The sequence below is a fragment of the Mesoplodon densirostris genome, chromosome 2 (assembly GCF_025265405.1).
Source record: "Mesoplodon densirostris isolate mMesDen1 chromosome 2, mMesDen1 primary haplotype, whole genome shotgun sequence".
Lineage (NCBI taxonomy): Eukaryota > Metazoa > Chordata > Mammalia > Artiodactyla > Ziphiidae > Mesoplodon > Mesoplodon densirostris.
In genome coordinates, this window is record NC_082662.1 from 23,228,488 (window position 1) to 23,246,489 (window position 18,002).

General features: G+C 42.5%; 1 protein-coding gene across 8 annotated transcripts in view; it reads left to right on the plus strand.

Moving 5' to 3' along the window:
* Positions 1-3,947: 3,947 nt before the first annotated feature.
* Positions 3,948-18,002, plus strand: part of PHACTR4 (phosphatase and actin regulator 4) — a 109,287-nt gene continuing 95,232 nt past the window's right edge. For 2 of the 8 annotated variants that reach the window (XM_060089275.1, XM_060089267.1), the window contains exon 1: positions 3,966-3,988. The gene's annotated coding sequence lies outside the window, so the exon portion shown is untranslated. Of the gene's footprint in view, positions 4,046-18,002 lie in introns of all 8 variants that reach the window. The other 6 variants (XM_060089261.1, XM_060089270.1, XM_060089274.1 and 3 more) reach the window with 5 other exon arrangements.

Genomic DNA, 18,002 nt, shown 5'->3' on the forward strand with positions numbered 1-18,002 from the left:
AAATCCCTGGGATCACATTCCAAGTAAATTACCTGCAACTAGTAGTTGTCTTGGTTCTGTTTTCTGGGGGGAGTCCTAATTAAGACATATGTAAAATACCTGGTTCATGGCAGATGTTCAAGAAAAAGTAGCAGTTGTTTGTTTTTTGTTTGTTTGGGGTTTTTTTGGTTTCATTGGGTCTTAGTTGCGGCACGTGGGATCTTTCATTGCAGCATGTGGGCTTCTCACTAGTTGTGGCGGGCAGTCTCCAGAGTGCAAGGGCTCAGTAGTTACACAGCACGGGCTTAGTTGCCCCGTGGTATGTGAGATCTTAGTTCCCAGACCAGAGCTCGAACCCGCTTCCCCTGCATTGGAAGGTGGATTCTTAACCACTGGACCACCAGGGAAGCCCCAGCAGTTTTATTATTACTACTTTACTGCTGCTACTACTGTTACCACCATTATTAGTTACCTGGAATTTCACAATTGCCATCCCTATTAGTCCCCTTCCTCATAGACAATATTGAAGCTTCACAGTTAGAGCTTCTATGCAGTGATTTTTGCTTTTTTCCTAGGGTACTAGGAAACCATTGAAGAATTTTCTTTCTTTTTTTAAAACAATGTTTTAAATTTATTTATTTATTTATTTATTTATTTATTTATTTATTTATTTAGGCTGCACCAGGTCTTAGTTTCAGCACACTGGATCTTTGTTGCAGCATGCAGGATCCTTTAGCTGCAGCAGGCGAACTCTTAGTTGTGGTATGCAAGATCTAGTTCCCCGACCAGGGATGGAACCCAGGCCCCTTGCATTGGGAGCTTGAAGTCTTAATCACTGGACAATTTTTTGACTATATTATTTTTCAGGTTTAGTGGAGTATAAATGGCAAACAATAAACAGCGTATATTTAAAGTGTGTAGTTTGATGAGTTTTGATTTTTTTTATTTTTTTGTTTTTGCCACGCTGCAGCGAAAACCATAAGCACAAACCTTGAAACCATAAGCACAATCAAGATAATTAACACAATTAATTACTGTGTTATTGTGTGAATGAAAAATATTACTTGCCATATCAGTAAACAAAGGATGTTGCAGCCATCAAACCATCACATTACAGCCTCCTAGATGGTGAGCCCCAAGGGAACTCAGGATAGAAACAGGATGCCCGCCATCTAGCATGCTGAGGAAACTCAGGATGAGAAAGCACAGGATGCTGGCCCCAGATACCTGAGGTGCATACCAAAGGAATGATTTCAGTGAGCCCAGGACTCTTTCATCTCCCCATATATAGAAAAGTGCTAAATTCCTTAACTTGAGACATCTGGTTTTCTTTAATTAACCATAATCTTTTGATGTTCCTACTACCTGGTCTTTGTTACAAAAACTCCTATATATCCTGGCTCTCCCCTTGCCTCTTCAGAGCAGCCTCTCAGAGTTATCTGAAATGTTGTGTCCCGGGCTTAAGACTTCAGTTTTGTACACCAGATAAAACATAACTCTCAATTTTTAGGTTGTGTATTTCTTTTTTCAGTTGACATCTGTCACCCCAAAAGTTTCCTCATCCCCTTTATTTATTATTATTATTTTTACTTTTGGGGATCTTAGTTCCCCAGCTGGGGATGGAACCCACACCCCCTGTAGTGGAAGCGCAGAGTCTTAACCACTGGACCGCCGGGGCAGTTCCTCCTCATTCCCTTTATTATCCCTCCCTGTCATGCTTCTGCCTTGTTGGTCCCCAGGCAACCACTCGATCTGCTTTTGTCACGATAATTCTTAGAATTTATGTAAATGCAATCATAGAGGATATACTCTTTTATGTCTGACTTTTTTTTTTTAATATCTATTTATTTATTTATTTTTGGCTGCGTTGGGTCTATGTTGCTGCGCACGGGCTTTCTCTAGTTGCGGCGAGCAGGGGCTACTCTTTGTCGTGGTGCTCGGGCTTCTCACTGTGGTGATGCGCAGGCTTTAGTAGTTGTGGCTCACGGGCTCTAAGAGCACAGGCTCAGTAGTTGTGGCACATGGGCTTTGTTGCTCCACGGCATGTTGGATCTTCCCGGACCAGGGCTCGAACCCGTGTCCCCTGCATTGGCAAGCTCATTCTTAACCACTGTGCCACCAGGGAAGTCCCTGTCTGACTGCTTTCACTCGGTATAATTATTTTAAGATTCATCATGATGTTACATGTATTAGTAGCTCATTCCTTTTTATTACGGAAGAGTATTCCATTGTGGAAATATCCATTTGCATTGTGAAGAACATTTGAGTTGTTTCCAGTCTTTGGCTAGTAACAAAACTGCTATGAACTTTCATGTTCAAGTCTTGTGCAGATGTATGCTTTCATTTGTCTTGGGTAAATACCTATAGTCAGTAAATGGTTGGCCATATGGTAGGTATATATTTAATTTTTAAAGAAATTGCCAAACTGTTTCCCAGAGTGGTTGTAGCATCTTAACAATCCAGCCAGCAATGAGTGAGAATTCCCATTGCTCTACATTCTCGCTAACACTTGATAGTGCCAGTCTATTTTATGTTAGCCAATCCAGTGGGTGTGTAATGTTATCTTATCGTGGTTTTAATTTGCATTTCCTTAACATCTTTTTTTTAAATAAATTTATTTATTTTATTTTTGGCTGCGTTGGGTCTTCATTGCTGCATGCGGGCTTTCTCTAGTTGCGGTGAACGGGGGCTACTCTTCGATGCGGTGCATGGGCTTCTCATTGCGGTGGCTTCTCTTGTCGCAGAGCACAGGCTCTAGGTGCACAGCCTTCAGTAGTTGTGGCTCGTGGGCTCTAGAGCGCAGGCTCAGTAGTTGTGGCTCATGGGCCTAGCTGCTCCACGGCATGTGGGATCTTCCAGGGCCAGGGCTCGAACCCATGTCCCTTGAATTGGCAGGCAGATTCTAAACCACTGCGCCACCAGGGAAACCCTCCTTAACATCTTTTACGTGTTTATTTGCCATACATTTATCGTCTTTGGTAAAGTGTCTCTGTTCAATTTTTTTTGCTTTTTTTTAACTAGGTTGTTTGTCTTGAGTTGAAAGAGTTCTTTGTGTGTTCTAGATACTAGTCCTTTGTTGGCTATAGGTTTTGCTGCTGTTTCATCCAGGTCTGCAGCTTTTCATTTTCATAACCGAGTTTTAAAGAGCAAAAGTGTTAATTTTGATGATGTGCAGCTTATCAGTTTTTCTCCTTTATGGATTGTGTGTTTTAAAGTCACATGGATTTCCTCCTGTGTTTTCCTCTAAAAGTTTTGTGGCTTTAGGTTTTACACTTAGGTCTAACTTGGGTTGTGACGCAATGTGTTTGGCATTTAGAAAGATCCTCTGGCAGCGGGAAGGAAGGTGTTTGGAGGGTGACTGCCTGGAGGCCTGAAACTAGAGAAACTTGGAAAGGTGATGGTGCCTCCCCTTGGAAAGGTGGTTAGTGGAAAAACTGGTAAGGAACTGGGATGTAAAATGACTGGACTTAATAGGCTGAAGGAGATAAAAAATGATTCCTGGGTTTCTTCCTTATGCACAAAATTGAGGGTAACTTGCTTCTAAGTTTACTGCATTTCAGTAACTGGCCCTCAGTAGTTTTTTCCTTTGCGGAGATTATAACTGAACTTTAGCAAGACAGGGACTGGACACAGATTTCTATAACCACACCTTCATCAGCTCCCTCCTTAGGCACTTCCTGAAGCCCAACATTGAACTCTCTCCTCCCAAGTCCAAAGACCTTTGCCCTCCTCCATAGCAGGAAAGGTGCCCAAGCTGTTTTACAAGAAGGGGCGGCGCATGCCCAGAGAGGCCGTGTGGGGCCGACCGCCCAGAACTAAGGGTGAGAGGTTCCCGCCATTTTGTCCGGACGGCGGCACAGCTGGCCCCTCCTGGAACTACAAGTCCCACGAGCCCCCGCGGCGGCACTTCCTACCCCTCACTGTCCCGCCGACTCCCTTTCCACCCCCACCCCCCCCCCCTCCCCGGGGGCCGAAGTCTCTGGCTGCAGCCTGGCGGCCGGCAGGCCAGGTAGGATTTCCGGGGGAAACCACCGTGGAGGCTGAGGAGGCGGCGGCGACGCCTCGGGTGAGTTCGGCAAGCAAGGGAAAGTGAGCGGAAAGTGCACGGAGTCGGGCTGCGGGCGCCCGGTAGTCTCGGGCCACGCTTTCAGCTCCGCGAGAGGGTGGCGGTGCGGGCCGGGGTAACGGCCGGGCCGGGGTAACGGCCGGGCCGTGGTCGCTTCGAGCCAGGGCGGGGCGGGCGGTGGCCGCCGCCTCCTCCTCCGCCCTCCCACAACCGTCCGCCTTGGCTTCTCCGCCTGCGGCGTGCCTCGCTCAGGCTCGCCCTCTCCGCCCACCGCGACTTGGCTGGGCCCTTTTGTCTCGGCTGCTTTGCGCCCCTTTGTGCCCGGGCTTGGAGTCGCCTCCTCGGGGGAGCCCGCCGGGCCAGTCCCTGACAGGGGCCGGTCCTTGGTGATCCGGTTACGGTAACCAGATCGGGTCAAAGTCCACTTTTCAAACCTGTCTTCCCTCATACCTCTGCATCCCAGCTGGGCAGGTCGGAGGCTTCGGAGCCAAGGCGAGGCGGACGGGGTTTCTATTGAAACCTCGAGGTTATTGTCCAACTCTTAAAAACGTCAGTCCCGGTTGGCTTCAGGGCACTAATCTCCAGGCATTTTTCTGGAGGGGGGATGGGCCTATGGGAAAAAAGTGAGCCCCCCTCCCCAGGAAACCGGGAAGGGATCGAATTTGCTTCGAAGTCCGTATGGGTCGCGACTGTGATCGAGGAATCAGAACCGGTGCGGATGGTCAGAATGGTAGTTCACACACCGCTAGAATCTCGGAGGAGAGAAAGTGATTTATAGGGCAGCGAGCAGCCTCTTCATCCATTGCACGCAGAAAAAGACCACAGTACTTCATCCAGCCGCCCAGTTCCACGCCCTCTATTCCCCTCAAATCCATTTTCACTTCTGCTGAAGACGCAGAGTTGAAAGCAAATGTCCATTAATAGAAGGACCTGCTTTATAAAGAAACCAGAAACCTAGTGGCTTCTAGAAAGCCACAGAAGTAATCGAAATGAAGCCAGTTTGAGGGAGGAGATGTAGTAGATCCTTACTGCAACTGGTGAATTTTGTGGGTTTTATCACATTTTGTTAGTGGTAACTTTGTGTATGTCCCGTTGGAAGACTAGGTTCAGCTTAAGGTAAAGCTTTTAAAATAAAAGCCATTGCAGATACTCCTTTTGAAAAATAGGTTAGTCTTTCAAGTCTCTGAAATGAGGACAACCAGGACCCCTTTACATGAATCAGGGAAGGTTATTGAAGTTATATAGGTAAAATTCCCACTCTAGTCAAGTAGGCAGATAAACCCCTTTGTACTTTATTACTTTGTTTGATATCTCTTATGGAAGTGATTTACTCTGAGAATCTCTGATTGTGTTAGTAGTATTGTGTAGGGATGACAGTGCTATCGGTGCTTTTTTTTTTTTTTTTTTTGTGGTCTCCCTGCCTGGCTTGAGGGATCTTAGTTCCCCGATTAGGAATTGAACCCGTGCCCCCTTCAGTGGAAGTATGGAGTCCTAACCACTGGACCACCAGGGAATTCCCACAGTGCTATTTTTGAAAACTGTTCATATATGTTATATAATTGAATTTTCACTGTGCAGTTCTGTGAGGTGGTGGTTCTCTCATTTTACAGCTGTAAAATGTTAAATTGACAGCCTCTGAAATGTTAACTGACTTGCCAGGGGTCACACAGTTAACCTGGATAGGAAATAGTAGAGTAAACGGTATTCCAAATCCAGGGCTCTATCCCTTACCTCACGCCTATTGCAGTTATTTATCATAACACTACCAACAGCTTGTGATTCACTGAAATTTAATATTGGAGAAAAATAATGGAAATATTTTCAGTCAGAGCACCTGATTTATAAGGAACTGGAGTTTCTAGGACCACAAACAATTGCCATACTGAACATTGGTTCCATCACCTTGTCTTACGGTATGCTGTGATTACCTTGTGCCTAGGCAGAATGGCAATTTTATGGAGCCCTGGAGGTGGGGAAAGGTGGTGAGTTATTGGGGTGTGGTTTTGACTAATGGTTATTGAAAGTTTTACTTACTAAAAGGGTTTAACTAATCTTTGCTTAAAGGTATATTAAGAAATATATTGGAGAACGTATATACGGCAGCGTCAGCCGCTGAAAATAACAGAAGAAGGAACTGATATTCAGACATTTTTCTAACCAGAGAGTCAAAACTCAAGAAAATGCTTTCTTAGTTTTTGTTTTTAATAAAAACTTTTGATCAGTTTCAAACTTGCAGTTTAAGCCTGGGTTTATGTCAGTACATGCCATGAATGTGACATCAGAAACAAAAACCTACTTCACCTCCCTTACTTAAATTCTTCTTAGGTAAAATGCATTACATGCCAGTGGGATTGAGTCAATACAATTAATATAGCCTTTCTAACTAGTAGGAGCCTGTTTTAAATCTCTCTTTTATTATGCCATCATAATGGGAAGGAACTTTATTCCTTTGTGTTTTTTGCTGTTGGTCTGCTGTATTTTCAAATCAATTCAGTCAACAAATATTTATTGAAAGCCTGTTGTGTTGTTTTTTTTTAAGAAGGGAAGTTTATTTATTTATTTGTTTATGGCTGCGTTGGGGCTTTCTCTAGTTGTGTTGAGCGGGGGCTACTCTTCGTTGCTGTGCACAAGCTACTCATTGCAGTGGCTTCTCTTGTTGCAGAGCACAGGCTCTAGGCACGCGGGCTTCAGTAGCTGTGGCTCGCGGGCACTAGAGCGCAGGCTCAGTAGTTGTGGCGCGCACAGGCTTAGTTGCTCCGTGGCATGTGGAATCTTCCCGGACCAGGGCTTGGACCCGTGTCCTCTGCGTTGGCAGGCGGATTCTTAACCACTGAGCCACCAGGCAAACCCCACCTGTTGTGTTTTAAGCACCTTTGTAGTCCCTGAAGACAAAGCAGTGAGAACAAGTCTTTTTTCTCTGGGGCTTACAAACTGATTAGGTTTGAAAGGGAAGAGTAAGACTGTAAATAAGTACTAAGTAAATCCCCTCTTATTTACTGTGCAATTTTGATCAATAAGCTCTTTGAACTTTAGTTTTCACATCTTTAAAGGGTGTAATGATTCCTGCTCTACCTGGCTTGTGGAATTGTTTCCAGAATCAAATAGGATAAAAATTTGGTTGCATTGTACCCTTCACATTCCTGTGGTAAGTTATTGTTACTGCTATTAGAAAAGGAAAAGGAACATTGGGGAAAGGTTGTTTATAAAGAAAGACAAGGCTTCCCTGGTGGCACAGTGGTTAAGAATCCACCTGCCAATGCAGGGAACATGGGTTCGAGTCCTGGCCCTGGAAGATCCCACATGCTGCAGAGCAACTAGGCCCGTGCACCACAACTACTGGGCCTTCGCTCTAGAGCCCGCGAGCTATAACTACTGAGCCTGCGTGCCACAACTACTGAAGCCCGCACGCGCAGAGCCCGTGCTCTGCAACAAGAGAAGCCACAACAATGAGGGTTCTGCGCACTGCAGTGAAGAGTGGCCCCTGCTCGCGGCTACTAGAGAAAGCCCGCGCACAACAACGAAGACCTAACACAGCCAAAACTAAAAAACAAACAAATTAATTAGTTAATTAATTAAAACAAAAAAGAAAGGCAAAAAGAATAGTTGGATTCTCTGTTCTGAGAGAGTCTGATGTCCCATTGTTAAACCTTCTGTGAGTGTTAGTCACATCTTCACATGGGCTATCATAGCCCTTCATGTAGACCTTTTTAAATAACACTTATCAAATAAGACCATTATTATTCTATATTGTCACAGTTAACTGCCTTAATGTCAGGGACCATGCCCTAGTCTACATCCTTACTGCTCGGCACACAGTTCCAGGTATTTCACTGGAACTTTATAAATGTTTGGTGAATGAGTGAATGAGTAACAGAACTGGGCAGGAGCAGTTGAATGCCAAAATTGTTCAGCAGATTTTTTTGTTTTGCCCATCATGTGCTAGGACCTGGGTTATGTTCTGGCGGTACAAAGATGTGAAGGTATATAGCTTCCGCCTTAAAGCTTACAACATTACAAAACCTAGTAGTCTGGTGAGTATTAAATAGGGGTGTGTTATACGATAGGTAAGGGACTGAATGATTCTGTTTTGGTAGACAGTGAAGGAAGGCATTACAGAGGAAGTGATTTTGGAGCTTGTTCTTGAGGGATTAATAAGAACAGTTACTATCAAGGTTATTCCAGCCATAGGGGGCAGTTTGAGCATAGGAATGGAGATGCTAAAGTATAAGGTGTGTGTCTGGTGTGGCTAGAGGATATTGCAGTGGGTTTTTACATTTTTTGGTTCAGGTACCCCCTCTAGAAAATTTGAGAATAGCAATAGATTTTCACCCCAGAAAACTGCATATGCTGGGACATATGCTGGGACTTCCCTGGTGGTCCAGTGGTTAAGACTCCGCACTCCCAATGCATGGGGCCCGGGTTCGATCCCTGGTCAAGGAACTAGATCCCGCATGCCACAGCTAAAAGCCTGCATGCCGCAACTAAAGATCCCACATGCCACAACTAAAAGATCTCACATCCGCAACTAAGACCGGTGCAGCCAAATAAATAAACACATAATTAAATATTTTTTAAGAAAGGAAGCATATACATATCATTCTAGAAAGTTATGGAATACTTAGGGATCTCTGGACCAGTGGGGCTGAGAAGTTGAAAAGTGCAATGGCTGGTGAAAGGAAAGATAGATGGCTGGGTGCTGAGAAGGATTCAAAATGCTTGTTAAAGACTTGAGGCTATGGGAATTCCCTGGCGGTCCAGTGGTTAGCAGTCGGCACTTTCACTGCTGTGGCCTGGGTTCAGTCCCTTGTCGGGGAACTAAGATCCTGCAAGCTGTGTGTGGTGGCACGGCCAAAAGAATACTTCAGGGTTTATGATTAAGGAATTGCTAAACCATCAAAAGTTTTTAAGCAGGAAATTGACATAAGCTGATCTGTTTTGACGGATGATTGCTTGCTGTCTTCAGGGTGGGTTAGAGGGTTTAGGAGCATATTTAGAGTAAGTGCTAAATAGGAGGCAGGATTGAGGGCCTTTTTTTGGTTTTGTTTTGATTTTAAAGAATGGGAGAGATTTGACATGTTTGAAGGTAAAGGAAAGGGAGCCAGCAGAGAGCCAGATATTGAAGATCTGTGCAAAAGAAAAGGAAGATAATAGAGAAACATTGGGAGGAAATAAAATAAAAGCTCATAGAGAGGTGAGCCTTGAAAAGGAAACATGAAGAAAGGATGGGAGAAGATATATTTGAAGTGACGGAGGTGGACGTTGAAATTGGATAAGTTACCAACAGCCTATTTTGTACCCAGACACTGATCTAGGTACTTTTCTATGTGCTATTTCATTTAATTTTACAAAAATTCTGTAGATTGGGTCGGCATTACCATTTGACAGCTGAAGGAGGTATGGCTCAGAGAGATTAAATTTCCCAAAGGCACCTTTAAGTAATTGAAGAGATCTGGAACCCAGATATATATATATATATATATATATATATATATATATATATATATTTTTTTTTTTTTTTTTTTTTTTTTTTTTTTTTGCGGTACGCGGGCCTCTCACTGCTGTGGCCTCTCCCGTCGCGGAGCACAGGCTCCGGACGCGCAGGCTCAGCGACCATGGACCACGGGCCCAGCCGCTCCGCGGCACGTGGGATCTTCCCAGACCGGGGCATGAACCCGCGTCCCCTGCATCGGCAGGCGGACTCCCAACCACTGCGCCACCAGGGAAGCCCACCCAGATATATTTTGACTTCAAAGTTTAGAATAATAATTTCTGCCTTGTAGGGTCTGTTAATGCCTGATGACTTCTTTTTTTTAAATCTTTCTTTCTGAATGAATGAATGAAGTTATCTGCAGAATGATCAAAGGATAGAGTGGGCTAGAGGACTTCAGAGAGTGTTAAAAGTTTTGAATAGCAGTCATGGAAAATGTAAGGGAGCCCACCAGAGATGAGCAAAAGGGCTGCTGAACCTCAGTTAGGGCCCCACCGAGGTCAGACAAATTAGCCAGTCGGCCATCCATTCTGTCTCCTCCATTCTCAAGACATTTCTTAAATACAGTACTGTTGATGTGGGCCTTAGAAAAAGACAAACTATATTGTAACGGGAGGCTCAGAGCGAGTCACAAGTCTTATGCTTCAGTTTTCTCATCTCTAAAAGGGTCTGGTTTAGTTGATTTCTCAAATTCTAGGATTTTTATGGTATTCCGAGGAGTTTAGGAGAGGAAGTGTGTTTAGTGACTGATTTTTAGGGAAGAGATGGTTGAAACCATACAGCTTTCAGATTCAAGCTTGGTTTTCAGTTTAACTTCTCTATTGTGTTTAAAGCACCAGGTGTTTGTTTTGATAATCGGAAAGTTCTGACATAGTTACTCAATATAATGTATTTACTACATTTGGAGTCTGAAAACCTGTGTTCTAGTTCCAGCTCCATCACTTCTTAGCTGTGACTATCCAAGTCAGCTGACCTCCTTGAACTTTAAGTTTCCTCATTTATAAAACAGAGTTAGTAACTATTTCTTCAAAAGTGTCAGATGGAATAATGTATATGAGAAGTCTTTGTAAACTGTATAGTGTTTAGTAACTATGAGAAAAGATATGATTATACCTGGCAAAGAAAAAAGGATTAGTACTGTGATCAGTGCTGTACAAGGGAGTGAGAACTGGTTTAAAGTGCATCCTTCACTTCCAGGGTACTGAGTGGTAAGGGAAACCTCTCAGGGTGTGTACTATCAGTGCACTGAATTTAGAAATTTGTTTGTAGTATATGATGTTGCTGGGTGTTTTTTTCAGGTATATATTAAAATCAAATCTTATCTTGAATCAAATCTGTGACTTAAAAAAAAAACCTCCATTGTTAAAGATTCTCTGCATTTATTCTCTCAAATGTGAACTTGTTAGCCAAATATCCAGGAGTATTTTTAAAATAGTTGTTGACTGTATTTTATTTAAGGGTAGATAACAATTTTATGATTATCTCACAGAACTTAAGTACATTGCTTCATTTGTTTGTTTCCTTTGTGGATGGCTAATTCTGATGGAACTCAACAAAATCTCTTACAGAGAACTGTCTTAGCCCGCCTTGACCCTGCAGATATCTAGCAGATAACCAATGTACTTGATTCTATCTACCCAGCTACCTGTTCTCTTCTTTGCACTTAGGTTGGAAATACAGTGTCAAAAACTGGCTTAAAAGGTTAATGATTCATCCTTACCTTGAGTGATCCCAGAGCACTTTGTCCATGTCTCTGCAGGGCACTTTTCCCTCTGTAGCTTATTTACCTCTTTATTCTCCCCACTAAACAGTGCCTGTTTATGAAAATAAACTGAACTAAGGGAAATTCCCTGGCGGTCCAGTGGTCAGGACTTGGTGCTTTCACTGCAGTAGGGCCAGGTTCGATCCCTGGTCTAGGAACTAAGATCTGGCAAGCCACACGGCGCAGCCAAATTAAAAAAAAAAAAAATTAAAGAACAACTGAACTAAGGATTCCTATGTTGTTGGCTTCAATTTATTTAACCATTGTGAATACTGCCACATAGGTCTCTGTACATGTAACTTTTTCTTTTTAAATGAAATTACTGCCATATTCAATATCCTGTGATAAGCCATAATAGAAAAGGATATGAAAAAGAATGTATATATATGTATAACTGAGTCACTTTTCTGTACAGCAGTAATTAACACAACGTTATAATTCAACTATATGTCAATAAAAAATAAATTAAAAAATGAAATTACTGGATAAGCAGGTATGAACATTTACATAGTGCTTGATTTTTTTTTTTAAATGCAGCTTTTATTGGTTGTAGGATTGCTATAAGAAAGCCATATCTTATAGACTCTGATATGACTTCTCTCCCGTTGCGGAGCACAGGCTCCGGATGCGCAGGCTCAGGGACCATGGCTCACGGGCCCAGCCGCCCCAGGGCATGTGGGATCCTCCCGAACCGGGGCACGAACCTGTGTCCCCTGCATCGGCAGGCAGACTCTCAACCACTGCGCCACCAGGGAAGCCCAGTGCTTGATTTTAAAAATTTTTTTTTTTTCATTTCATTTCATTTCATTTATTTATTTATTTATTTTGGCCATGATGCACAGCTTGCGGCACAGCTTGTGGGAGTTCCCCGACCAGGGATTGAACCTGGGCCACAGTAGTGAAAGCCCAGAATCCTAACCACTAGGCCAGCAGGGAACTCCTTTATTTTACTTCTTTAAAAAAAATTTTTTTTTATTAAAATAGAATTGATTTAAAATATCGCATGTCAGATGTACAGCATATATATCCTTTTCCAGATTCCTTTTCCTTAAAAGTTATTACATGATGTTGAGTATAGTTCCCTGTGCTATACAGTAGGTCCTTGTTGACTTTCATTTATTTATTTATTTATTTATTTATTTATTTATTTATTTATTTATTTATTTATGGCTGTGTTGGGTCTTCATTGCTGCACGCAGGCTTTCTCTAGTTTGCGGCGAGCAGGGGCTACTCTTTGTTGCGGTGCGCAGGCTTCTCATTGTGGTGGCTTCTCTTGTTGCGATACACAGGCTCTAGGCACACGGGCTTCAGTAGCTGTGGCACTTGGGCTCAGTAGTTGTGGCTCATGGGCTCTAGAGCGCAGGCTCAGTAGTTGTGGCACATGGGCTTAGTTACTCCTTGGCATGTGGGATCTTCCCGGACCACGGCTCAAACCCATGTCCCCTGCATTGGCAAGTGGATTCTCAACCACTGTGCAACCTGGGAAGTCCATGATATATTCATTTTTTTGTTTGTTTTGTTTTGTACAGAAATCTAAATATTTCATGCCATAGCTCTTCACTGGTTCCTTTTGTAATTTCTTCCATCATTAGAAAATTGTTTCTACATAGGTGGAGCAAATATTAATTTCTCGACTTCTGTTTCTCCCATTCTTTTTTCTTTTCTTTGAAAAATTAATTTTGAGGTGTGGGAAAAAACGTTTGTTTTTTAAAATTTTTTTAATTTAATTTAATTTATTTTTTTATACAGCAGGTCCTTATTAGTCATCCATTTTATACACATCAGTGTATACATGTCAATCCCAATCTCCCAGTTCATCACAGCACCACCACCACCACCCCGCCGCTTTCCCCCCTTGGTGTCCATACGTTTGTTCTCTGCATCTGTGTCTCAATTTCTGCCCTGCAAACCGGTTCATCTGTACCATTTTTCTAGGTTCCACATATATGCGTTAATATACGATATTGGTTTTTCTCTTTCTGACTTACTTCACTCTGTATGACAGTCTCTAGATCCATCCGCGTCTCAACAAATGACCCAATATCGTTCCTTTTTATGGCTGAGTAATAGTCCATTGTATATAATGTACTATATCTTCTTTATCCATTTGCTGTTGATGGGCATTTAGGTTGCTTCCATGGCCTGGCTAATGTAAACAGTGCTGCAGTGAACATTGGGGTGCATGTGTCTTTTTGAATTATGGCTTTCTCAGGGTATATGCCCAGTAGTGGGATTGCTGGGTCATATGGTAGTTCTATTTTTAGTTTAGTTTTTATTTTTTTGCGGTACGCGGGCCTCTCACTGCCGTGGCCCTCCCGAAGTGGAGCACAGGCTCCGGGCACGCAGGCTCAGAAGCCATGGCTCATGGGCCCAGCCGCTCCGCGGCATGTGGGATCCTCCCGGACCAGGGCACGAACCCGTGTCCCCTGCATCGGCAGGCGGACTCTCAACCACTGCGCCACCAGGGAAGCCCCTATTTTTAGTTTTTTAAGGAACCTCCATACTGTTCTCCATAGTGGCTGTGTCAATTTACATCACCACCACCAGTGCAAGAGGGTTCCCTTTTCTCCACACCCTCTCCAGCATTTGTTGTTTGTAGATTCTTTGATGATGGCCATTCTGACCAACGTGAAGTTAATTTTTTTCTTAATGCTATCCAGTTATTTCTTTCTTTTTAAAAAATATTTATTTATTTATTTGGTTACTCTGGGCCTTAGTTTCAGCATGTGGGATCTAGTTCCCTGACCAGGGATCAAACCCGGGCCCCCTGCCTTGGGAGCACAGAGTCTTAACCACTGGACCACCAGGGAAGTCCCGTATCCAGTTATTTCTAGTAGCATTGTTTCATGAGGACATTTTAAGCTTCGGAGGACACTAAATTGAAGTGTTCTTATTAAACTTGCACTACTAATATCCACCTAGGTTATTAGAAATTTAAAACCTTTATAAGGGATCAAGGATATTTAAAAAAAAGTATGAAGTATTTTTCTCACATTCGTGTTGATGATGTATTTTATTCTTATTTACCTCGGAATGGGCTTCATAGAAAATGGTAGTTCTTTGGGTGGGTTGATTGTCTATTAATCAAGGTTAAAAAGTAGAGCCCTGGGGCTTCCCTGGTGGCGCAGTGGTTGGGAGTCCGCCTGCCGATGCAGGGGACACGGGTTCGTGCCCCAGTCCGGGAAGATCCCACATGCCACGGAACGGCTGGGCCCGTGAGCCATGGCCACTGAGCCTGCGCGTCCGGAGCCTGTGCTCCACAACAGGAGAGGCCACAACAGTGAGAGGCCCACGTACTGCAAAAAAAAAAAAAAAAAAGTAGAGCTCTGAAATACTTTTTCCCCTCCTCCTGTGGGTGACAGGTAGAAAAGGGGAGAGTTCCTAAGGAGGGTAGCCTTACCTGTCTTCCCCTCCCTCATGGATAAACCCCTTTTAAAAATACTGCCAGTAGAAACTAACACACCATTGTAAAGCAGTTATACTCCAATAAAGATGTTAAAAAAAAAATACTGCTAGTAGATACCAAAGAATAACTGGATAGAACCAGTCAGAAGGTATGAAGAGTACTTTCCACTTCATTTTACTTGCACACACTCAGCTTTGCCTCCCATCCCTTCCTCTGAATTTAAATTTGAGGGAGAGCATTAGGCTTCAGGATATGGGTGCATCTTCGCTGTAAGTATTAAAAAAAGACACAATTTTTTTTTTTTTTTTTTGGTGGTACGCGGACCTCTCACTGTTGTGGCGTGTCCCGTTGCGGAGCACAGGCTCCGGACGCGCAGGCTCAGCGGCCATGGCTCACGGGCCCAGCCGCTCCGTGGCATGTGGGATCTTCCCGGACCGGGGCACGAACCTGTGTCCCCTGCATCGGCAGGCGGACTCTCAACCACTGCGCCACCAGGGAAGCCCAGGACACAATTTTTTTAAAATAAATTTATTTGTATTTATTTATTTAGCTGCGTTGGGTCTCAGTTGCAGCACATGGGATCTTTGTTGCAGCATGCAGGATCTTTCATTGTGGCACGTGGGCTTCAGAGCATGCGGGCTCAGTAGTTGCGGCATGTGGGCTCCAGAGCACACAGGCTTAATTGCCCTGTGGCCTGTGGGATCTTATTTCCCAGACCAGGGATTGAACCCGCGTCCCCTACATCGGAAGGCAGATTCTTAACCATTGGACCACCAGGGAAGTCCCACGATGTTTTTTACCTATTGGTGATACCATTAAGATTGGCTATTTTACAAACAGTCTTTTACATATTCTATGTGCTTAAATAAAATCCCAGAGATAATTGGCTTCTGGGATATCTTTGTATAATTGGGAGAGGGGCTTTGTCCTTCCACTGTAGCCACAGACCACTAAGACCGTTCTGTTAAACAAATACGCATTTGCATATTATGGCATAAGATAAGTAAGAAGTCTGCTTCTCTGCAACTGCATTAATGATTGCAAACTTTTTCAAACTGTAAAATTTACCATTTTATCCTTTCTTAAGTGTATAATTCAGTGGTATTAAGTACATTCACAGTGTTGTGCAGCCATCACCAATATCCATGTCCAGAACTTTTTCAGCATCCCAAACTCTGTACCCATTAAATAACTCTCCATTGTCCTCCCCCCTCAACCCCTGGTAACCTCTATTCTGCTTTTTATCTTCTATGAATTTGCCTATTCTAGGTGCCACATACAAGTTGAATCATAATATTTGACCTTTTGTGTCTGTGTTTATTTCTTTATATTTTTAAAACTGTCTTCTCTTTGTGCTTACATTTGTTTTATTTTGTAGAAAATCAGAAGCTTCTCTCTAGCCTCTTAACTCTCTGGAGAAGAGCAAGCATTTAACTATCTTCAGGGTGCTTACGTTAAGAATTATTAATAAAAGGTTTAGAGGATTTGGTAACTAAAATATTTTAGTATGTGCTAGTGCTTTTGGAGGGCAGAACAGAAAGGAAAATATTAAGGAGCAGTTGTTGAGCAACTTCTTTTTAATTATAAGAGATTAAAAGGGTTAACCTACTGGGACTTTCCTGGTGGTCCAGTGGGTAGGACTCCGTGCTCCCAATGCAGGGGGCCTGGGGTTCGATCCCTGGTCAGGGAACTAGATCCCTCATGCATGCTGCAACTAAGGAGTCCACATGCTGCAATGAAGATCCCGAATGCTGCAACTAAGACCCAGTGCAACCAAAATTAATTTGAAAAAAAAAAAGGGTTAACCTATTAAACATCAATTATGCCACATTAAATTCCTATAAATAGTGATCCTCAATATTATTTCATGAAGAAATATTCATACTTGATATCGTATGATCCAGGCATACATGAAACTTTTTAAAAAATTTCTTTGAAGTATAGTTGATTTACAATACTGTGTTAATTTCTTCTGTACAGCAAAGTGACTCAGTCATACACATATATATTCTTTTTCATATTCTTTTCCTTATGGTTTATCATAAGGTATTGAATATAGTTTCCTATGCAGCAGGACCTTGATGTAATCCATCCTGTATATAATAGTTTGCATTTGCTAATCCCAAACTTCCAATCTTTCCCTCCCCCACTCCCTCTCCCCCTTGGCAACCACAATTCTGTTCTCTGTGTCTGTGAGTCTGTTTTTGTTTTGTAGATATGTTCATTTGTGTTGTATTTTAGATTCCACATATAAGTGATATCATATGGTATTTGTCTTTCTCCTTCTGACTTACTTTGTTTAGTGTGATAATCTCTAGGTCCATCCATGTTGCTGCAAATGGCATTATTTCATTCTTTCTAATGGCTGAGTAATATTTCGTTGTATATATGTACCACATCTTCTTTATCCATTCATCTGTCGATGGACATTTAGGTTGTTTCCATGTGTTGGCTGTTGTAAATAGTGCTGCTATGAACATAGGAGGTGCATGTATCTTATGAAACTATTTTTTAAATTTCATTTGTTGGTCTTTCCATTGACCACTTTTACTTGATTTCTAACACTGTATAGATATATTTAACCAAACTTCATCTATTAAAGGGAAACTTTTCTTGCCTAAAACACAACTTTAGTCTCAAGTATTTCAGGAGAACAAATAAGATGATTAATTCTGATTCCGCAAATCTTAAAAATAATTTTTTTGGGGGGGGTCATGCTGTTCAGGATCTTAGTTCCCTAACTGGGGATCAGACCCATGCTCCCTGCAATGGAAGTGTGGAGTGCTAACCACTGGACCGCCAGGGAATTTCCTAAAAATAATTTTTGATTGTAAAGGAAATATACAATAAAAATTCAGATAGTATATAAGTACATAAAATAAAAAGCAAAAGTCCTTATCACCCTACTCTCTCTCTCTTATTCCCACTTGTGTCCCCTCCAAACTTCCACTGAGAACCCTTTTGGTGAGTAGCCTTATAGTCCTACCTTTCGTTATGCAACTTGTTTCTTTTTTTCATTCAACAATATGTTGAGTATATCCTTTAATGTCAGGACATAGTAGATCTTTGAATGTCTTCATGGTATTCAATGTATGAAGGTTTCATTCTTTAGCCATTTTCCTGTTGACAGACATTTCAGGTATTTCGAGTTTTTGCCATTATAAATAATACTGCCACAATATCTTTTTGAGTCTAGTATATCTGTACTTTAGAAGTGGAATTGCTGGGTCAAAGGTTTACAAATTTGATTGGTACTGCCAAAGTGTCCTCCAAAAAGACACATCAAATTACCTGTTAAGGG